Consider the following 24,341-nt stretch of genomic DNA (forward strand, 5'->3'; position numbering starts at 1 on the left):
TAAAACTACTACATTTGACAAAGTGCTTGTTTTCTTCAGCTTCCTTGAACTAACAAGCTGATGACAGATTTTTTTTGGTACAGAAGGGATTGTTTGAGAAAAATGTGCCTAGGAAGCAGGCTCACTTTTTCAGCAAAGTTATTTCACTTTGTTGTGCTTATCTCTCAAGGTATGCAAGCTTCTCCAGCAAGGGGAGCTGAGGGGTGCAGCTCAGGGGAAGAAGAACAAGTCTCAGAGCTTTCCTGCTGTATAAGGGGAACTTTTAGCTCTTTCTGTTGAAAATGACCTTGCACTCACTTGCTGAAAGTGCTTATTTCCTGCAGGTCAGAGATAGGCAGGTGTTTCCTAAACACCACATTTTATTAATGATCTGCTCCTGGCTGTGGAGCTGTGAGGATGCTGTCTGCCCCTCCCCTTCTCAGCTCCCTCCTGTGGAGACCCTGCAGCCCACCAGCATTGGGGACTGCAGGGATTGCCTGTAAAGAGATGCTCTATGAACTCCACAACCAGAGCTGCCTGGCCAGAGCTGCAGGTGAGCCTCCCAGGGCTCTGCACTCTCTGTACCTCTGAGGAGAAGTTGGGTAGCTGTGAGGCAGCCTGCAGCCAGCAGGCTGGGGGTGTAGGAGACACCCCTAATGGCAGTGCTGACCTCAGTTCATCCTTGACCTCTGACAGGGCTTTGCAGATACACACAGGTTTGGGAGTCACGACTGATTGGTTACTCAGGTGATGTGCTCAAGTGGAACTTGGAAAGGCACAGAAAGTTTTGGTCTGGACCAAAATCCCAGTAGCAGCAGCTCCAGAATTAGGTGGTATTGATCCAAAGATGGGGGAAATGACCCCTGAAGATGCTCATTCTCCCTTCCTTCCACACCCTCCCTAACACACACAGTGTGCATACAGTGAGTTTCCCCTCCCCCTTCTCCCTAAACCTTTAGGCCAGCTCCATGCATTTGAGAATTACTGTGGACATGTTTTTTAAATTTTTTTTTCATGAAAAACAAAACCAACTAGGTTGGGTTACAACTGGTTAAATCCCTCAGGATCTCAGTAGTATTTTAAAACATATGTGAAGGGGAGGAACCATTTTTTGCACATCCTGAAGAATATAGCTGACATATGGACCATTCAAAGGAAATTTTTTTCAGGCCATTGGCCATGCATGAATGGCTGGGCTTATACAGTGGGGACCCAAGATACGATGGGGATCTTCTCCCAGAAATTGGGCTTTCTGTGTAGCAAGAGCAGATCCTGTAGGTGCTAATCATGCTGCAGGCTCTCAGAGTTGGTAGCAGAGCCAGCTGGGGGGCAGGGGTGGGCTGGAGCAGCACAGTTGAAACATAGCAGGCTTTGAGGGCAAGTGCATTCCCCTATGAGCCTACCCCAGCAAAGCCTGCCCCATGTGACCCCACTTTTGCTCCTCTCCATCATCAGCTTTCTCCTAGCTGTGTTCACTGGTGCTTGCTGCTCCAAACATGACTTTACTGTGACTGGGTGCCATTGTAAGTGCCTCAGGTAGATTTAGCACCTCAATCATTTTTCCACTAAATACTTCCAAGGCCACAGAGAAACACCTTGTAAATCTTTTTACTTCCTCAGAACAAACCCCCAAAACCCTAAACCACAAAACAAAACAGAACAAAACCAACAACAAACCACAAGGAAGTTCAGGGAAATAAACCCCTAAATCGAATTTCTTGCTTTAAAAGTGCTTTACATATATCACCACCAACCAGCATGTAAATTTTAGTCAGCTACTGGACTAGTCTTTGAAAGAAGTTGAAAAATGGCCCTGCATCCTCAAAGGACACACCTGTTATCTGAAACAGTTTTTAACCAGCTTGTTAAGCAGCTTTGACAGATCAAAGACCCCAGACAATGGGCACAAACTTTAACAATAGTTTAGCCTTGAGCAAAAGCTTCTGTCAAAGCAAGGCTTGTGCCAGTAGTATTATGGCCTGCAATTGAAAATAAATTTTACTTGAATAAGTACCTCAGCCCGATCAGAGGCACTGCCGCCAGGGAGACAAAAGCAGTTGGGGATAAGTTATTGACTCCACTGACAGCATGAATGAAGTTCATTATGCCAGCCCACTCTTGGTAAATGTGTCAGGTTTTAAACTGAATTAGGTGGCAGGTGCATGGACCATTTTCCTGCCCCCCTTGAGACAGTAGAGGGCCAGCCATCACCTGATTCTACAGACAAATGTTTAGATTTGGTTTTCATATCGCACAGGCACAAGTGACAGCATATTTAAATCATAAATAAGGTTTCCTGAAAGCCCTTGTCTATCCCACTTTCTCTCTGTCCCCTGTAGCTGGCTGGCAGTGCTCCCATCTCCTTGCCTGCTGGACCCTGGAGGTGTGTGTTTGCCTCCCCTCCACTGCCCCTGCTGCAGCCCCCCTTGTGCTCCCTGTCCCTATCTGCCTTGGGGACGTGCAGGGTTTGGGCTTCCACAGGCCACCTCTGGGTCCAGTCCCAAGCCAGAGGGAAATCCAGACAGTGCTGCTCCAGTCTGGGTGACACTGCACACAAAACATTTCCAACTTCAACAGGGTTGGATCAAGCCCTGCCATAGCTGATTTAATGTCACACACACACACACACACACACACACACACACACACACACACACACACACACACATATATATATATGTATGTATGGGCTTAAAGAGATAGAATCCAGACATCCCATGTTAACCTTCAGAAAGAGTTTCTACAGTAAAACAGTATTTAATCCTTGCAAGCCTCTGATGACAAACATCACTATCATTGCAATTTCACAGAAATGCAGGCCAGATCAGAAAGAAGTGGTATGGAAAACATACATGTATCTCTCTGTGTGTGTATACAAACAAAAGCACATATAAAAATACAAAATCATCTATATATGTACCAGTTTTCAAAAATTTTGCTAGAATTCAAAGAAATCAGGGGATAATCTGCCATAATTTGGTATTTCTCTGCCTTAAGAATGATAGCTGTTTTAAGATGTATCTTTCATTTACTTTTGCATCTGCATATTTTACTTGAAAATATTTTCGTTTATAGTCTGCCAGGGCCTAGAAGGATAATGCAAGATCAGCTGAACTTCAGATACTTTGGATGCCAGCTCTCATTACTTAATCATGAGACACAGGACTATTAAGACTTTTAAAAATGAAAGCCTTGTTCTCTGACCATAGAGGGAAGAGTTGGCATATGCCTTTGGCTGCATGCCTTATTTACGTTAATGAGCAAGTAAGATTCCTTCCCCCTGTGAAGGAGCAGAGCATCCCTTCTCCTGACACTTTTGGGATCTGCTGCCTGAGTTAGTTACTAAGGGCAGTCTTTTGTTTTTCGACAGCATTTTGGACACATGTGGGTATTTTTTGTGCACTTGAGCCACATAAACTTTCAAGAACGTGTTTACAAGTCTGAAAATGTCTTGTTTTGTTGTGCTTTTCCCCCCCCTTCACATCCTGAAGGTAAAGCCTTTGTGTTTGTCCACTTAACAGCCTCTGAACCAGACAACAGTCTCTGAAGTTTAATAAAATTTACTTATCTCCTTTCTCTAGGGATTTCAAAGAGCTGAACAAACACTACCTTGCCCTCACTACCAACACTCACTTGAAGAAAAATGTTATTGCTGCTCCTCAAAACTGAGAGCCAATTCCTAAAAGAAGGGATGAGAATTGCCCAATGTCACAAGCAAGTCTGTGGCAGATTCACACTCCAGCGGGTGTTTTAGCTGTCAGATAGTGCTTCACCCCCCAACATGACATTGCTAAAGATGCATTTGGCTCAGTTCACAGTTGTATTTAGTACACCTGTTAATACAGACATATCAAACCCTTTCTTTTTCTGGCTCCAGTCCAAATAGATCCAGGAAGTCTCACCCATGGACCCCCCCAGAAAAGAAAATGCCTCCTCTCCCATCCACAAATCTGGAAAAACAAAGTAGGCTTATTCTTTGGGGCTATCTAAAGACTGCTGTGTGTCAACACACAAAATCATTTCTCACAGTGGTATCACTTGCTGGATATGTTCCTTCCCTCCAACTACAGCAGATGGTGTTTCATAGTTGGTCACAAATGGCTGTCAGCGAGCGTTTGTCTGCCTGCCAGTAACCTGTAGTTTGGGGACTCCCTCGGAGAGTGTACCAGCACTGACTCTGCTGATAGCAGCATCTGAGAAAATGATCCGTCCTTTCTTGTCAGGCACAAAATTAGCTATCTCATTTTCAAACTGTTGACAAGGGGGATATGAAAGAAATAAGGGCCATGCTGGCTCAGATGATGTTTCTTCAGCTCTGGTTTGAGGCAGCGAGCTCTGGTTACAGAGCAGAAGCAGCCTTTACCACAGCAAATACTGATCTCTGCTGAAAGGTGGGGGTACAAGCACAGCCCTCTCCTGGTGTCAGGATTTTGCATGGCATTTCCAGCTTTCCCAAGCTCAGTTTAGATTTCTCTTGACCAGTGTTAGGAATGAGAAAAATATGACCTTTGGTGAAGTTGTCCCCTTGCAGGGAAAAAGCTTTGGATGGGCTAAAGGTCCCAGTGCACCAGCCAGGTTTGCTGCTGTCTACACATGCATGAGGAGAAGGCAGCCAGGCAGCCCAGCATCTGCTGTGACTGCTGCCTTGTCCCAGCAGCCAGAAATGGGAGGCACGGGAGAAAGACAACAGAGATGGAGACCAAATACATCTATATTCGCAAAACAGTTTTGGAAACATTGCAGCGACTTGTAGTGGCAGTCATTACGTTACTGGTGCACATCCACATTTTAAACACTTGCAGCTACAACTCCAAGTATTTCATTTCAACAGAAGTCTTAAAGATGAGTCCATGGAGCAAAGCTGAAGGCTCTCCATTGCAGCTATCTCAGGTGGTATCTGGGCTGGTAAAGTTGACTGGCCTCACCTGCCTTAGCCAGGGCAGGGGGTGCATCCAGGTGCATCTGGAAGAGGGGTTGTGTGTTACTCCTTCATGGCACTGCTGCCAAAGAGATCTGGTGGTAGGGTAGTGCTCCAGTTTTCACACATGTCAAGAATTGCATGTATCAATCCTATGCAGGAAGAATTCCTGCATTGGTCAGTAGAAAGGCAGGTCGCATTGGCACCAGTTACTATAGACAGCAATTTTCCTGCAGTCTGACCTGCTGGAAGATTTTTAAAGAAAGCCCCTTTTCAGAATTTCCCTTTCACAAAGTACAGATTGTAGAATAACTATAATATTGTAGAATTCCTTTTTATCCTAAATTAATCTATCTGAGAGAAAAAGATAAACCAAGAATTTAAGTCCTGCAAAAGAGAAATTACAACTGCTTTGGAAAACATCAGAATGATCCACCTGAAGTGACATTTCCTAAAAAATCAGGATTGCTTTGCTTCAGCTTCCATATTTTTGTCACTGAACTCATGTTAAAAATAAAAAATACTAAATTATTAAATAGTTGAAAGTACAAATAATGAATTCAAATGAACATTTTGATCCAGAAAAATTTTGTGTCCTTGGAATCATATTTGAAATGAAATTTCAATTATTTCAACAAAAGAGATTTTTTAAAGACCATTGGAAGTGAAATCTACAAGGAAAGCTGAAAATAAAGTCTCCAATCATGGTCCTGTTGCTTAAAAATCTCTAATGATACAGCAGGTTTTAATTTTCCCTGAGTTTCAACACTAATTTTTATTTTGATTTTTCATATATGAATACATCTGTTTCTGTTCTCTTTTGACTACAAAGATTTTTCTGGGAAAAATGAAGAGGGAACATAGAGGAGGCAAGGCTACCTGCAGAATGCAGTGTGACTTTTACTCAGGTTCCCTGTGAGGATTATGGAAGTGTCTGTTCCATGACAGATCAAAATGAGTGCAAAGGAGAATGATGACTAGACCAAGCTTGATCCTCAGTAGGGGCCTTGTGCCCTGGCTTGCATCCAGCAATGTGTTCAAGCACTAAGTCTGAGTAAGACAGCACAAATATCTAAGGTTAAGCCCATGTATGAATATTCCTGTGACATTTCAGTTGGGAAAATTTCTAGATCTGGCTAAGAGTGGTTGCATGGCTCCTTATAAGGGTACATTTAAACCCAGCTCAGCTTACACTACTACCTGCTAGGTCATTTAGTCCTGACTTTGGTTTGCTCAGGTATGTCACTGTGTTTGTGCATGTACTGGGCATATGAGTGTGAAGGTCATATCCTTGACCACTTACAGATAGATTAGGAGTAACTTAATGACAAACATGCCCAATATCTTGAGTTTCTTTTTTTTAGGGCCATAGTGAAGGGCCTTATACAACAAATTGAGTAGCCATTTCTCAGGCAGCTCTGCTTCAGGCAAAGATCCCAAAAGAAAAGCCTGTTGAAAATCCCAGAGAGTCCAGCATCTTCCGAACAGAGGGCACTCCCTTTTGGGAAAGTCCATGGGGGCAGAATTTGCTTTGAAGATGTTTTCAGAACATACCGCTAATGTTTTCTTCTTTCCCTTTGGAAAGCACAATTGTCTGAAAGGCTGGAGAATGCAAATGGCCGTGTGAGTTTACATCTTCCCAAACCACCACTTCCTGCTTCAGTGTGAAAGGCATTCATGCTTAGGAAAAACTGCTCCCCTGAATCAGTATCTTCACTCTTCACATTGTTGACCAGGGCTTTCAGGAAACTTTATTTATGATTTAAATATGCTGTCACTCTTCAATCTTCATATTGTTGACTTTGGCTAAGACCCCTGATGCTCAGAGAAAACACAGTGGCCACTTCAGTGGTCAGCCTGTGATTGATTAAACACTTCCAACCCAGAGGTCCATTTTAGAAAAAAATGGAGCCACTTCAGAGCAGTGTGGTCTGTTGTGTGGCCCATCACTGAAGCCATCTTCAACAGCCAGCTGCCATGGTCAATAAAGTTGGTTCCTGTCTCTGAATGCAAGGTATGCACAGAGTTTGGGAAGTCACCAATTTGATGAAGAGAGATGGCCTGCACCAGGAAGATGACATGACTGTTGAGGCAGTCTGCAATGCTCTCATGCACTATGGGGAGCTCTGCTGCCACACACAGTGAATCATGTGCTAGTCCAGGACTCTGAAGGCAGGGATGGATTTGTGGGCTTACACGCATCAGGAAGTCCAGTAGTACAGCATCTGAGCATCTGGCTCATTTTGGGCACCTGAGCATTTGAGCATCTGCCTCAAGTTGGCAGTGGTGGATGTACAGGATGAACAAGCATAAGGCCATTTCATGGATTTGGTTGGGACAAGAAGATGAGGAAACAAGTTAATTGGGGAACACTGTAGAGCATTTCTGAGTTTTCCTGAGTGCTCCATTAGAAAATATTTTAAACATAGTTTCTTAGCTTGCTAATATCTACCTTGCTTAACATGATCTTTTCCCTCTGTGTTTCTCTCACATTTTTACTGGGTTTGTTGTCTTCATTCAAGCTGGAAAAAGTTTTCTTTTGAATGCAAATTCCATTAGCTTTTTGATAAAGTTGTCAAGGAAAAATGCTGGTACTGTGCCATATGGAAGCATTTATTCACTACCAAGTATGTAAATTAGATAACATCCTTGATGGCAGCTGTGTTAATTAGCATATCTTGGGCTCCTGCTTGCTACAACTGGACCCAAAGTTTGCATTTTTCCTTTTTTCTTTTTCCAAAGCTACTCATGGAGCCTTCACAAACCTTGTTAACCTAACAAGATCTGCCCCAGATCCCTGCAAGAGTCCCTCTGAGGATTAAAAATTCCTTGCAGCATTTGTCTTCTGCCAGAATTTCTCCAGCTGAAGATCTCGGTGGGGCTGAGGAGATTAAGGGGAACCCCTCTGGGGACTGAGGAGATCTGCTTCACAACATGGCTTTAAATGTTGACTGGACTTATAACAAGGCACAGAAGCTCTGCAAGGGCTCTCAAGTTAATTAGGGGAACTTGCCAAGGCCTGTCAGACACTTGGTGGTCATCACTGGATCCTTCAGACTTTTGGCAAAGCTTTGGAGACGGCGACATGCCAGTGAAAGGCTCTGGCTGTGCTAAGTAACCACGACTGCATTCCCCAGAGTTACCACTGTTTCTTGGAAATAGCAAAAGCAACTTAGCAACTCATGAATTTCCCAGCAAACCACGTCTGCTACTTCTTGCCCTCCCTAAAATTTGGTCCCAACCCCCTTGAAAGTCATCAATTGGTCAAAATACTCCTTTTTCCTGTTTTGCCTCAGACTTGATGGAATAATTTGTATCAATGCTTGCACTTTGAACCTGACACATTTGCGAACCTTTGTGAAGCAATAATGGTATTTGAATTTTCAATGTATTGAAAAACACTGGTGTGAAAATTCGTACTCTAGAACATAGAATAGTGATAGTTTACTTCTTCAAAATCCATTAGTCCCAATATAATGCATTTGTCAGCCAGAGCCTAGATATTTCCAGGATGGCAGATGAGTGTCATGTTTCCACCAAAAATTTTAAGATTTTTTCTCAACAAGACAAAATAAACTTAGAAGAACCTAAAGGCTGTGGTTGACAACAGCATCAGATCTACTAAAGAATGGCACTCTGCAGAGGAGACGTGAATCAGAAATGCCAACTGCTTGTCATTTTCAGTCATGACAGCAGTTACAAAAATGAGGATGCTGATGTTATTGGTGCAGTTATATTCTAACCAGCTCACACATGTTCAGCCAAGTTTTGCATTGTATACAGTAAATAAAAGCTGATATTGTTAAACCTAAGGAATATGTCCCATTATGTGCAGATGTGTTGCCCTCTGTTTTCATCAGTTCAGTTATAGGATGCTGGCTAATGAAGCTCTGAGATTTAAATTTTACATCTCTTCCTTCACTGCATCCTGATGTGTATGTCCAGACTCATGATGTAAATGAACAGATAACCTCCTGTCCACAGATTTATTGCACCTTGCCCTGCCTCACCTGTTCAACTGACAGCAGCAGTAAAATAGGAACTTGAAGGAAGTTTAGAAACTCATCAGCCTCATTCTGCAAGTATTTTTATGGAAAAAATTCCTGCAGGCGAACCATCTTCAGCAAACACAGAGCTCAACAACAGAGTTTAAGATCACTGAGAAAGAAAAGCAGCACTCTCCTTTGAAGTGTCCACCCAAACAGTACAACTTGGATTAGGATGTAAGTGATATAATTGCTTTTGAGAACTTCTGTTTTGCAGTAATTTTCCAAATATAGACATTATTATTATTCAAATATTAGACTGGCATAAACCAAGTTCTTATGTTTTCAATTAATTTTAAAGCAGACATATATTTCAGTGAGTTGCTAAAACACAGAACTCAAAATAACCCCAGAGTAAAGCCCAATATTGATACTCATTTTCATTGGGCCAAGATGTCACTTGATGTGACAATGAGTTAGGAGACTCTAAGCTGGAGATGTCCTCTCCTTGATGCACTGATTCTCCTGCAGCCCTGTATTTCTAAGGTGTTGATGCCAACGATTTGTGGATCATGATTCAGGCTCCTCAGTACTACTCTGTAGTTGCCATTACTATTGAATAACAATGGTGAAAATGATTCTTATGCTACTGTTAATTCTTCAGGAACCTGCAAGTCTTGCATCAGACATATGCAAAGATGTGCAAAGATGCACAGGGCAGGCCATAGTTAAGAGAATGAAACATCAGTTTTCTTCATTTCCATTCATCCATTTTCATAGAACTAAAACTTCTTACTCTTCTAACTCAATTTTCCACCACTCTAAGAATATGCATCTTCTTTCCTTTTGTGAAAATACTTTTGGTGCTTCCTCCTTGGTGCTCAGATTCCTCGAACGCTCCAGTCCAGTCACTCTTTCCTAACTGGTGGTAATTCTTGAGCTGACTGGTACAACTGGGAGTGAATCTATACTCTCTCATACTCAATGCCACTTTTAATTAAAGCTCGGTCTATGCAGAGTGACTCATTAAATTGGTACAAAAATTATGGCAATGCCAATGAGTGGAAGTATTGATACTGATATCACAGAACAGAGTATGGGGAAATGCTAACAGAATCCTAGCAGAAATTTTACTTCCTCGATTTATTGTTGTAGATGCTGGGGACTAATTGATTTAAATATTAATTAAAAGATTAACTATTACTCCTTCACCATGTAATTTCTCAAGCTTCCTGCCTTTGGGCCTGTTTATGCACTCAGCTAAATACTTGCTCATTATCATTGTAGTTCAGGACTGTATTTTTGCCTGCATTTAAATTCAAATAGTCTTCCAAATAGGGATGCTTTCTCAATTTGGTATTTAATTGACATTTCATGCCATTTTTTCTCTACAGTTATTGCTTAAAACTTGTTTTGTTTCTTCTAAGATCTGTAGAAATAAGAATAACAAAGCCAAAGTATTTTATGAGCCTTTTTGATTTCCCACCAAAAAAAAAAAAAAAAAAAAAAAAAACCAAAAAAAAAAAAAAACCCAAAAAAAAAGAAAAAAAAACCAACAAAAAACAAGGAAAAAAAAGTTAAGTAGTTAAGTCTAATTTTATTAGCACCAAAAGCCAGATGTTCTTTGCTGGTTTTGAATCCCCTGAGTCGTATCTGTTCACCGAAGTTTAATGCAGGGAAGAGCAGCCAAGTGATTCCCAAGGTTGGATCTTGGTGTTCAATTTTTGCATTAACCATAAAACACTTTGCTCTCTTGAAAATAACAGTTTGAGCAACAAAAAGGGAAAGGTTTTTTGCAAAGCACTTTGAGGAGATTTTTAGCTTAAAACCACTCTCCCAGGGTCAGCAGGGGATTTGTAAAATAAACTTATTTGAATTATACTAATGAAACTCAGTGAAATACAGCGGTACATGGCTTTTCCAATCTACACTATTCTATAGATTTTCTTATTGCAATCTAGCATTTAAAATTATTTTCTAATGCCAATGTCAGTACATGGAGCCTTGGGTGTTCTGGGCAGTGTAACAGCAACAGCAATGTTTGCCTACCCGTATTCTGTCTGACAGTGTTTACCTCAGGGCAGAAGTCAGACCAGAGTTTGGAAAAGTCTTTTCCATATACTGCCATAAGGAAACCTGCCCCAAAGAAGGGTGGCACTGATTGTTGCATACATCACCTCACTTCTTTTGCTCTTGTCAGCATGCGATATTAGTAGCACAAGGAAAGGAATTTGGGGTAGTTGACCTACTGAAATCCAAGTTGCATCCCACTCTTTCATTAAAACAGAGAAATGGAAAATTGCAGTTCTGAAAAGTATTAGGAGCCAAACTCTTCCACACTGAAATACACCAAAAACACATGGGGCACGGTTTGTACATTGACTAATTGCAAAGTTTGGTTTTTGTTCACTTAAAACTTGTCACTGCAAAATTATGAAAGCTTTATTTTTACAGAAGTGTGACCAGTGGCAAGATTTAGACTAACATTTTCTAAGAAAAATTTTAACAAAAGGCAGAGTAATAATATCTCAAATTTAGAATGTTTAAAAATTTTGCTGGAAATATTTTCAATGGCATTCATGCTAATGCACATGCAAGCATATATATGTGTGTAGTAGGTGTGTGCATGGGAATGCTCTCAGTGTCCATGCAGATGGGCATCAAATTTTGTGGTGGAAAAACCCCTCCAGTGAGGCTGAGGCGATACTTCTTCATTTCTAGCCATTGTCTGGTCTCTGCTCAGGTCTGTTTGCTTCTCCTCAGCTATTTGTGATCCTGTCTTGAGCAAAATCACAGAAGTGGCTTTGAGAGCATCTTTTCAGTCCATTTTTTCCTCTGGAGAATCTTTCTGTCTCTTAGAATAGGTTGTGTTCTCTCAAAGGTGCAGTTAGTTGGACACTTGCAAGCTTGCAAAGGGATCATCTTTGAATACTCGTGGTTCTTTTTCTCTCTTAAACAACGTTGGACTGGGCAGGTTCTCCTGGTTAAAGTCCACGCCTCATTTTTATGTGTTATTTTACAGTGTGATAGGGACACCGGGGTTGCCTCCTGTCAAAACCAGGGACCTGCTGAAGAGTTGAGCAGCTTGCACGGCAGGCTCTGTGAGGAGTGGGAAGGGGTGTGCTGGTGCAGGATGCATATCACACCTCGCTGGAGTCAGCTGGCTGCAGCTGAAAACCTTCTGGGATTAAAACAGTCATTGCAGATGTCCCCAGGAAACATAGCGGGCACAATACTGGCTTTTTTAGTTTTCCATTAAAGGTAGAAGCCCTCAGCTCCAGGGAGACAGTGTTGGTTTCATGGGTTGGGAAGAATATTTCCCAGCAAAGATTTTGGTGAGCAGTGAGTGTGTGGGTAGAGCGTGCCGTGGGAGACTATTGCGGGCTGATATGAGAGATGATATCAGAGATTAGTTAACCGTATGGGCTGAGTCCCTGGGGAGGTGTGTGAAATGAATCAGATTAAACAAAATTGATAATGTGAATACTTAATCAAACAGACAAAGGTAGTCTGCACAGCTAATTAGGGGCAAATAGAGCGTCCCTCTTGTACCTCATTTAACTGACAAATTGTGCAGACAGTTTTAATGGGAGTCTGTTTAGCAAAGAGAAGGCTGTACAGTTGACAGCTTGGCAAAATGTGGTTTCTGTAACACCACATGATGCTTACGGAAATTAGCCTGGTGCAGCTGAGCTCAGAGTAGGTAAGAGCTGCCCAAACTCCAGTAAAATGGTAAAACAGACCTTTTGTAGGCCTCTGTTTCTGACTTCTTAAAGGGACCGGAATGCTTTTCTGTAAGCTGGCAAGGAACATTTCTGAAAAAGCAAAAAGGATCATTAGCAATACCAGAAAGGACCACTTCTGTAACCAAGAAGGCATATAAAAAATTCAAACTCCATCACCTTAGCATATTACAATTTTATGGTTGGTCTTTTGTAAGAACAAAGTTACTTCCTCAGCTTCTTAGGAGTTATGTAAATATGAATTACTGTTAATATTTTACATATGAAAATCACCGTGCAAAGCAATCAGCCGAGTCCTGCGATATGGGCCAGCTCCAGGGCCAGGCTGAGCACTCAGACAAACCTGAGGCCATGGCTCATCTTCTGGGGCCAGAGGGTCTCTGCTACACTTTAGAGTGATTTTCCTAGCAAATACAGGTCTCCAGTTTCTTATACCCTAAGTAACACAAATGCAAAAATTTTCTGGTAACTCTTTCCACTCCATCCTTCCTTTATTCTTCTCCAAACCAACCATATCTTTTCACTGTCTCCCTCTGTATGTCCCCAAGGTTCACATACTTAGCCGTCTTCCAAAGGAAGATGAAAATGTTTGGGTATGTTTTAAAGTCTGATGAGAGAATTTATAAACATTAGAGCCCAAACCCTGTAGCAAAATGAGACAGGTGGCCAACACTTGTTAGCTCTCCAAGGCCTTCACCAGATCTTTCATGAGGAGCTGTTGTTGCAGTGACATAAGAAAGCAAAGTGTCCTGCTTGTAAAGGAAGCATAGCTAAGTATGTATTAAATTTATGGAACTTTTTTTAAATTTAGACTTCTACAGTTTTGTATCCACATCTGCAGATCTGCATTCTAATCTATATAGAATTTTGAGCATGACAAGTGCAAAAAACAAGGGATTCTGAGCACCTCCTTTTGTATTCTGCTCAAGATTGCTCTGTCTGACACTGAGTGTCATCAGGAGCAAAGGGAAGAGACCTGCTATCCCTGCAAGACAGCTCATAGAAGTTTTGCTGGGAATCATTATCTGTAACACGGCACCCTCTGTGGTTAAGCCTCCCCTTTAGTCTCACTGATCTCTGAACATCACAAGAATTTGGTGTACGTGTGCGATACACAGAGCAGTGTATATCCACACACACATGTGTGCACATATGTGCTCATTCAGACAAGCTACACATTTTGACCACAAAATGGAGATGCTGGAATGCTTAGAGAGTGAGAAATCTGAGGCTCTACTAGGAGCAGTAACTCTCCTCTCGATGTTGGCCATTTCATTTAACTCTTCTGTACCTTGTTTCTACACCTACTAAACAGGACTATCCTTTGCTCTAAGAATAGAGCACTCTTAGAACAAAATTCCATGCTTGCCATGACCATTGATGGCAGAGCACAGGACCTGATTTAGGTCAAATCTTAGTCAATGAGAAGTGACTAGCTCAGCCCAAATCATATGTTGAAAATGTCCAAGGAGGCAGTGCAAATCTTAGGGAATTTGTGGCCTCTGCTTTTTGTGACTCATTTGGGAAGCACATTCACTTCTTTCCCTTCCAGCTGAGTGGTGCTTATCACCTCAGCACTGCAAGAACTTCAGCAGAAGAAAAATGGAGTGCTGCCACCTCCACAAAAGCATGGAGTGTTGTCTTGTTTGGCATCTGACTGTTGCTTAAACATCACCCACTGCTGAAACGCATGAGTTTATGATGGAACTTAAAGATGGTAAACACACGCCCTGTATTGAACGTTTCAGGAGCAAAGTGTAATGTGTATAATAAAGCTACAAGCATGAGGCACTGCCTGGAGCTAATGCTTTTGCTAAATTCACTTCTGGAGCTCACCTTGTGCAGCTCTGTCCTAAGAAAATTCCCTAATACAAAAATTATAGGAAAAAAAAGTGTGAAAGTATAGGAAGTATTTAATCAAACAAATATTACATGCCCATTAACAATATATAAAATTTGATCCTTGTATTGTTGTGAGTTATTTAGGCCTCTTTGTGTTCGGTTTTTTCTTTCAGATCTTCTCAAGGAACCTTCATAACATGCAAAGCCCTCTGATTCATTTATTGAATAGTTTCACATATTTGGGCAGAAGTCTGTGCAAACCAGCAATTCCCATTCTGTTCCCTAGTGGCTTACTCATTTCAGTCTACCTCCACTAATGTGAAATGTGTATAATGGAAGTTTCCTATAGTACAAGTGTTCAAGTGTGGCAGGTAGCATTTGGAAAACAAAAGAAAGAAGGGAAGAAGGAAAGGATAAATGAGGAAATGAACAAGCAAAGGAACAAAAGAGACAGGAATAGAAAAATTGTGGGGAAGCCTGTGTCTGAAGGTCCCAATTCCCACTCATACACTGCTGAGAAGCAGACTTTCTGTCAGGTGGGCACAATCCAGCTATCACAATGACTGAAAAAGCCATTGGGAAGCAGGAGGAGTTCTTTTTTTAACCTCTTCTCTAACTTGTTAAAGCCTGTGTAAATCCCACCAGCTCCGTCATGAAACGCTTGCCTGAGCAAAAGTTTTTCCAGCACATTTTTTGAGTCTCACATAATTGAAATAGGAGGGGATTTGAGCCTGATTCAATAGAGCAGTTTGAGTTAATTGATAAACCTTCCCTTTTCATTATCAGTGCTACCCTTCTGTCTGAAAGGCAGGGAGATTTCCTTATGGGATTTGAGTGAATATTGGAAATTGCAGTGGCAAATTAGCAGGGGCCACAAACCAGAAGTGACAGTTCAAGAAGGCTGGTGGAGGGAGTGGAGCAATCCCTCACCAGTAGCAATTGGCCAGACTTATCATATGGACTAATCACAACAGAGCTGGTGAAATAATGGGCACCAGATGTTAGCGCTTTGTAGACGTTGGCTCTCTGGAGACCAGCTCCGCCAAGCGAGCTCCCCAGGAGCACAAGCATGGCTCTCATCTATTAATAAGACAGGGGGCTGCTGGTCAGTGCCTATTCCACATGTCTATCTGGTGATGCTACAGCCCCTTTCCTCAGCTTAAGGATCATCTGCATTCATGAGGAGCGTTTCCATGACTTGTATGCCTTAGATTCACAGCCCTTCATTTTGTTCCGACATGAATGAGTGAGTGAAAGCTAGTCATGCAATGGATCAAATCACTGGTGGCTGTCTCCACACAGATCTTTAATAGGGATGCTGCTCTGCAAAGTACTGACTATCTCCCTGCAGAATTTTACAGCTGCAAAGGTTTTACTGTCAAAGTGGGTAGGAAGGAATGGGGTGGGACTGTTTTCCCCCCAGGAGCTTTGCAGAGAAAGTCTTAAACTGCTCTCCAGAGTCCAGGGGCTGCAGACAGGAGGAATTCAGAGAAGGAGCAAAGCAGACCCTTCTCTTGCTGTTGTGTGTCGTGCTCTCAGACTGGGTCTTGCCATGATCTAGCCTTACAGGATTATCTTACACCTCTCTAACTGCTTATAATAAGCTTGTTTGAAAAGAAAGGGATTTGCAGCTAAGCCTCAGCTAAGAGCACTGCCACCAGCACTGCTGCCAGCTGCAGCACTCTGTGCTGTGCCATAGCTCTGAGGGACGACGTGGCTGTGGTTTAGGTTTTGTGCAGGAATCAAACCTGGGTAGGTAATCAGCCTGATGGGTGGGCAGAGAGGATCATGGACCTTGCCTAAAGTAAGTCAGAAGTAGAATAGAAGTTGGTCACAGAATAAAATATAACTGCTGCTTAAAATAAGATGATTTTATCTGTGAGCCATGCTGCTTGTGGCCTGTTCTAAGGGAGTCATGTCTGCAGAGCGGGCCCCATCCCTGCCAGTGCTGGCCACAGAGCACAGGGCTCCTCCTGCCCTGTTTTCAGCACTACCAAATCAGATCTGCTCTTTCTTTCAGTTTCAGATAGATGTGAGCTTTCTCTCCTATGTGACCTCTTCATCTCCCAGCACAGGACTAGGGCTTTTTTATGGGCAAAGACACATCTCTGCAGAGGGCCTATAACACAAATGGCCTCTGAAGATATTGAAATATCAATCTTCTTCTCAGCTAAAGCATCTTATAGATCCTGACCAAAGTGTCCAAAAGCAGAGGTGCAGGCAGTCCTGTCTCTGTTTACTCATGTCCTCTTCGTCTGAGAAGAAAGAAGCTCTGATAAGGAAGATCTATTATGTTAACTCATACACTCGTACATTGTATAACAATAACAGATTGTATGAATAATCTTAGCTATTTTCAAACAAAAGATATACTATGTAGTTCAGTCGACATCAACACATGTTTGTGCTCAGGGAGAGTGTGACTACTGTGCTTTTGGGTTTGAGTGGGCTTCAGTGTGGCTGGAGATAGTGGAGTTACCACTTTCCCACCCCTTCAGATAGCACCTGTCATCTATTCTCTGGGAGCTTGTGTAAGTTAGAGTGAGAGAATAAAGCTTGGAGCTTTTGAGGGTAAATGGCAAACTGTTAATGCTCCCATACCTCCAAGTGGAGTTTCAGAGCTTGTTTCTTTAGTCCTTGGCATTGGTAAGGTTTGCCAGTCCTTCAGGCGTTCTGGATACCTCAATTTTACCATGACATCTGGGTTTCAGAAACATCAAGCACTTCATCTCTGAAGACAAAGACAACTTCACATTTTGCTTGTGTCAGGTCAGAGTGGGAACTGGAAACTATTCATTACTTTTGAAATCCAGCCCCTGGATTTTAAGAGGAATGACAGCCCAAAAAGAGCTCTCCTGAAAGGGACATTGACAGTAAAAATTACTTGTCATGTGGTTCTGCTCATTCATAGCTGGCAAGGACCTGGAATCTCATGGAAATCAGATGTCATCAGATTTGATATTGCAGATGAATCTGGATACACAACTCACTGCTCCCCAGGAATGTGTCAACCTTTTACTGTCACCTTTGACACTAAATTACATTGACTTTTCTTCCTTCCTTCCCTGATTGACCATTTCAGTGGTGTTTATTTATAAAAATATGAGATTTCTTTTTTTCTGGGAACTTTTTTTCTGGGAACTTTTTTTGGCAGTTTTTTTTTTTTGTCTGTGTGTGAGAGAGCTTAGACAATGTGACAGAACTGACAGCTCCCATTTAAATGCCAAATGTCTCTTCCTAACTCCAATCTGCATCTAAAACAAAAAAACCTATTCAATACACATACATTCCTTGCAGACATTTTTGCTATTCCTGTGGTCCCCCAAGAGCTGTGTTTTTTTTTCTTTTGACACTTGAGATCCAATGATCAATCACCAAATACTTCCCCCTGTATCTGGATCATCAATCAGTTGTGTTCTCCTGCATGTGCCAGGAACATCTTCCCCTCCCCTCTACAGGATGCATTTCAACTTGAAACAGCAGCTCAGCTGCAACTGCAATTGCAATTTGCAATCACCAGCCTGATGATGTCTGGTGAAGAATGGCAGGAATGCCCTAACCAGAGAGGTGAGAAGGGAAAAAGTCAGAGGGTTTCTGTCAACTTCTGACAGTGGCAGAAACATCCCCTTTTCCTGATGAGCTGCCTTTCAAGTCTTGGCAGAGCCATTACCAATTCTATGGCTGCATTTCCCTGCATTTGGGGCCATCTGTCTTTACTCCTTCTATTTTGAAGTCAGAAAAGAAAATTATTTTCACATTAGCAACTCATTAAATGGTTCCAAACTTGTAGCACAATCACTGCTGGAGCCAAACCCATTGTTTTTACACTTCCACATACTTACTTGGGGGCATTGTTCAGAGATCAGGGGCTGGCTTGCAGGACCTTCTGTCATGCACATGACCAAGTGGGTGGGGTGGGGCCCTGTCACCCTCATCCATCATACTCCATCAATGTCACCACCACCTGCAGAGACATTACCCCCAGTCACTCACTCACTTGGTCGTTCATTTCTGTCCATCAACACGAGCAGAAGGAGAGGATGTCAGTAGCCAGTATCAGAACTGGTAAGATTCTTGAGGTTTGTTTAAGGCAGTGGAGGTACTGAAGACCATTTGACGACCCAAGCAAGTTGGACTTTGAGCTTAGTTTATCAGCATAAACAAGCCCTTACGAGGTCAGGTGCAGTGTTGTGCTCACCGTGCAAATGCCCAAGGCTACTACAGATTAATCAGTGCAAAATGCAGTGCCTTTGGCTGGAGAAAGACAGAAAAGTTGTATTTCAGGAGAGTCTTATCATCAAAGGGAAACAAAGTGGTCTCTTTCGAAGACCTGGCTCAAACTCACCCTTAGGTCTCCTACAAAACTCCTCAGTTTCCCCTCCCTGCAGTGAATCACTCACTACACCACTGGCTGAACGTGCCCGATCAGCAAGCGCAGGGAAAGCGGGATCCCCAGCAAAGCTCACATGCTCTACCACTGCTGGAGAGAGCACTGCTGGCCTCAGCAGCCCTGCACTGCTCAAGGCACACTGAAGGGCCACTGGTATGGGACAGGGGAGCCACTTGTTTGGGACAGCCCACAAGAAAGCAAACACATTTCTGTGCTGCTTGGCTAAGCCGGTGCTAACATCTGAACAACTTCTAAAACTTCAGCCTCTGAACTGGCTGCTGAAATCCTCTTTGGAAACAGCCATGAGCTCCCTCAGCTTGCCCAGCAGCTTGAAGCAGATGGTGGATGTGGTACCCTCTCTTCAGAGTTTTCCAAAGTGGTTGTGCTCCTGGGGCTTTCCTGAGAGCTGACGCAGGCTTTGGGAAATGCAGCTGCATTTTAGGGGCTGAGCAAAACATTTTCTGCATTGCATATGAAAAGCCTTCTGGGAATCAGAGGGTATTAATCAATTTTACATGTACCATTTCTTGCCTTTAAAAATCAGGGCTCCCTGCACATTGTTAAAGCCTCCCGGAGCCCTTTCTGTCCCTGGAGTCGATCACTGTGAAATGAGGACATGTCACAGCATAGCTTATTAGGGAAACCAGGGTGTTTTGGTTTGTTCGGATTTGTACAGAAAAGGGTTTTTCACAGGGGCTGTGCTTTGACAGTCTCGTCCTCCCCCAGGCTGGTTCACATTTAGCAAGGGGCGGCTGACAAAGCTCCTGGGCCACGGAGATCCACAAGGTGCTTGCAGCTGGCACAGATACCTCATTAGAAATTCATTTTTTCCTGTCATAATAACAAAGTGCAGAGCAGCGGTGGCAACATAGTTTCGTATGGGAAAGCACACAAAAGGGGACAGCTGAAAGAAGCTGTGCTTTTCTCCTGTATTTCCAGCCCGACAGAAGCATCTTCAAAGGGAGCAGCCTTGCCCGTCCGCCGCACCCTCTCGGCCTGAATCGCTTGAATGGCATTTTATACACCTACTGCACCCTGGGGCCAGCCAGCCTCCAGGAAGCCCATTCACCCGGCCCCGCTCCTGCTCCCGGCGTTTTGTTGTTTCCTACCCCACGGAAGCGCTGGGCAAATAAAAATGACAGCCCCGGTTTGTGAGCCTCAGCTCCCTTGCAAGCATTTCTGAAACCCTGCTCCCAGGCGAGTGGAGCCGGTCCATTTCTTAATGGGGAGGGTGGAAAACCTCCAAAAGTAGAGAACGACTGCTGTCTAATTGCCCTCTCTGTTTATTTGTGTGGTGAAAGTGAAAAAGTAGATTCAGGAAGGCAGAAGTGAGAAGAGAGCAGCATGGCTGCTGTGACTGTCACTGTTGGGATAGTGCACAGATCAGGGCTGTTGAGGAACTGGTGGAGGTGGAGAGTGGCAATTAAGCGCCTTTCTCATGTACAAGCATCTTGATCCACCTCCCCAAAGCTAATGAAAAAAAGAGACTGGGTTTCTAAAGTCAGGAGATTTCATCTCCTTGAAAGTGTAGAGCAAAAGCCTGAGAAAGATTGCGTTTAAAAATCTTGGCTTTATTTCTCTCCCTATTATTTCTTTTCCATCTTCCCTTCCTTTCGATTTCTTTTTTCCCTTGCAATACCACATGTATTAGAAAAAAAATAGGAGGATGGAGGAGAGAGACAGAAAGCAAACAAACAGTGTGGGAATAGGAAAGGACTGATAGCCAAGAACTGAAAGTCCTGAAACAATGTAGTTGCAACTCAGAAACTTCCCTCTCATACACAGAACAAAACCACATGCAATAATTTCCTTTTTTGGACAATGGGTTGTCTGATTTCTTAAAATAAAAACACAACCAAAAACCAAAGCAAAGCAAAACAAAACAAAAGAACCTAACAACAGTAAAATCCCAATAAGTAAAGATTCCTGATACAAAAATTTAGTCTGATCTGTGTATCACATTAAACACTGGCACCTCACCGTTTGTCCAATCCTCCATAACACAGCACCATGAAGCTTTGGCAGAAGTACAGCAAATGAATCCACTTTGATCCCTCGGCCTGGAAGGGAAGCTGCCAGGGAAAGGCACCAGGCTGACCACTGGTGCAAATGCAGTACTTGCAGTTTTCTGCCAGAGAAAGCTGAATCCCCACTTTGCTGTATGTGGTAGCCCAGAGACAGCAGCATCAGAAATCTGGGGTAGTGTGAGTGTGAGGCAGACTGCAGACTGGGAGACAAAGACCACTAGGCAAATTTTTAACACATTCCAGGAGTACTGTCATCCATGAAAGGATAATGTATAGATGCCTTTTCTATACAACAAACCAACTATGGGGCATTTTAGCAATAGACATTGGCAATAAAGTTATGTTCAGGAAATGGGGATTCACTGTACCTTGGATAAATGTTCAATAGTGCCCAAATGTACTTGTGTAATTTTAGACACTCTCAGAACCATAACCTAGCCCTCCAGATAGCTCTGGCTTTCTGTACTGCCTAAATGGATAGGGACCAGGATGCATATCAACTTCAGGCTATTGTAAACTTAGTTAAACTCTTTCTTCCCCCAGTGTCACATCTCAGAGGTAGTTTAGTCAAGGGTACTGAGCATCCTTGTAAGAAGTGTCTGTAATGGCACAACCAGTAATCAGCGAGCCCAGGGGACACTTGGGATATTCTTGGTGGGAGCACCTTGGGAGGGCAGGGATGGGGGTACTGGGCTGAATGTGGTGATGCAACTTGAAAAGAAACACAAAGAAAAGATCTCCACCATCTTGGTCTGCAACAGGAAATTTAGGAAGGCTGAGTAGGACGTGCACTTAAGAGGAGATTCTGATCTCCAGTAACTTGAGCTGTGCAGATATTTGGGTTGTGCTCTCAGCTCATCACCAGGGCCTCTTTTGTTCCTTGTCTGCCAGGGGATTTCCAGAGGGTCCTTTGTTCTGTCCAGCTGGTGAGAGTCAGGAGATGGGGGTGGGTTGGAATTGCTAAGAGGGGAGCATCCATATTGCCATCCATTTGCAAGAAGGTAGTCTAGATGAGAGGAAACAAGGCTAATCTGGTAAAGCCAAGGCAGAATAATTTCCCTGAGACATTGGACATCCGCACAATTTTCATGACTCCCCAGGTTGAAACTGAGCTCTAGGTTGTTTACATGCAGCAGGCATAGGAGCTCACAGGAGGGCTGCAGGTGGCAGATGAGGCTCATGTCCTTAGGACTAAATGCTCCTTTCCCCATGACCTAGTCCACAGCACCCTCCAGGGAAATCTGTGCTTCACACTGTGCTCTGAAGGGAGGCATGCCTAGGTAAGCGCTGCCTAACTCAAACAGAGCTTTTCTGAGGCAGGTACGAGCTGTGATCTGGGGCTGGGGATAACCATAGGGGTGTGCCTGAGCCACACTCTGATCATAGTTATCAGTTTAGTCATGGCCACCCAGCCTCTGATAGAGACAGCTACCACACAGAGGAGTAAAATAAAGAGTGCCCAGGTAGAGGCATGAAGAGATGATAGCTGGCTGACCAAGAGAAAACTTCCTCCTTGTAAAGCAATGTAATGGATCTAGAGATGGATCTGCTGCATTTGAAAGACTCCTTCCCGAGACTGTCAGGCTAGTGTGCCAAGAATTACGAGATGGCAAATAATTCAGTTAAGCAAAAACACAATTGAGCTCAGAATTATTATTGGAAACCACAGATTCAGCAAAAGACAAACTTGTTATGAAACGGTTAGATTGGCCATACAGGTTTCTTGGTCAGATTGCCAAAGGTCAGAGGAGCTGGAACGTGAATTGGGCAATAACCCGTGTATGAGGTTGTGTGGCTGACTCAGAGCAGGGATTTAGGACTCTGTTGACTCCAGCCCCTGATAGGACACTGCTTAGTGAAGGGTTCAATGTTTTAGAGAGTTGCCCACTTTTTTTCCAGGAAGAATCAGAAGTGGTGCCCTGCTAGATACAGGATAAATCTCAAAAAGCATGCATTTCCACAAATGAAATCCAGAGGTATTGGGTCGAGCCTAAGGTACTCAACTCTAATCAACATCACACAAAATAAAATCCTGCTAGTCTCTGGCAACCCTTGGGAAGCAAAGAGTCTTCTCTCATTGCTGGTCTGTGTTCCTCGACCTAGGCTATTCTCTTGCAAGCTGTCTCACTGATGAGATAGATCCAGGGGTTCCAGATGGGCCCAGAGCACCTCTGTCTGCTCATACCTTCCAAGTACATCAGGCTGAGACTTCACTGCCTAGGTTGCACTGGTTAGCTGTCAAGTCCATTTGCCTGCTAAATAACATGGTAAATTCAACAATCTGCAGCACTCAGTGAAGGCTTAGGGACATCATGTCCCACACTCAGTGCTTGTCCCAGACTCAGTGCACTCACCCCTCTGCTTGTTTCTCTTGTAGTGTCTGGGGTGCACTGAGTAGTGTATGCCTGCCTTGTGGTGCCTGGTAACAAGGGGAGAGCAGCAGGCAGAGACCATGGGGAGGGAACACATGGGCACAGAAATGGTGATGTTGGAGGGCTACAGTTGTTAATGGATGTCCAACCATTATAATCTTATTTGTTGGAGGTTTGACTGATTTAAACTGTTCTCTGTACTAGATGACTATTCTTGTGCTTAAATGCCTATACTCCTTTGTGCTGCTTATTTCCTGCAATACATTGGATTTGCAGGGGGAAAATGGAAAGAGAAGATGTACAGGATGTCATGGGCAAAGCTCAAGAGCATTATGTCTCATATGGCTAGAGAAGATGTCAGAGTCAGGGGAGGTGCTTCTTCTGGCCTCAGTCCAGAGGGATGAGAACTCAAGATATTTTCTTGGCCTCTCTAATGACCTTTGTAAAGATAAACTCTTAGAGTATCTTTAGAGACCTGAAGATGGAAGTAACCAGCCTGTGTAGCACATGCAAGGCTGAATGTAAGGATAGTGAAATTCAGCCTCCAGGTCTTTGAAGTCTGACATGCTCTCACATTGCTTTCCTTCTTCCCAGCCAGCACTTCCCAGCAGACTCCAGCACCACCACATGGAGTGAAAGTGATGGTCCAGGAGGTGACACTTGCCACCCAGTCTGGGCACCCCTGATTGCTGGCAGCCATGATGGGTTTATGCCCCCAGAAAAAAGAGCAAAAGACCTTACATGAACCAGCTGTGGGATCATGCAACCCTTTGGCATAGTGGGCTGTCATTTAATGCTGGGTAATTGCGAGTGGGTGTCAGCCCTGAAGCAAACAAGGTTTATGTGTTTTGTCCATTACTGACTCCTGACCTATTTAGCTCACACTGATGTGAAATGCAAAATTCCTCTTGTTAAAAACAGGGCAAGATCTGGCCCAGAGAAGGCAGGAATCTGCTGTCTGGATTGCACCAAATTCCCTGTCAGCACTTTTCCAGGACTGTTTAAGCAATGCTTTGGAAGCAGTGCTCCCTATCTTGGTGTTGTCAGTCTCGTGTGCATCTGTGAGTGTGTTTGTTTTCCTCAA

This window comes from Motacilla alba, chromosome 3 (genome assembly GCF_015832195.1).
Source record: "Motacilla alba alba isolate MOTALB_02 chromosome 3, Motacilla_alba_V1.0_pri, whole genome shotgun sequence".
NCBI classification, from domain to species: domain Eukaryota; kingdom Metazoa; phylum Chordata; class Aves; order Passeriformes; family Motacillidae; genus Motacilla; species Motacilla alba.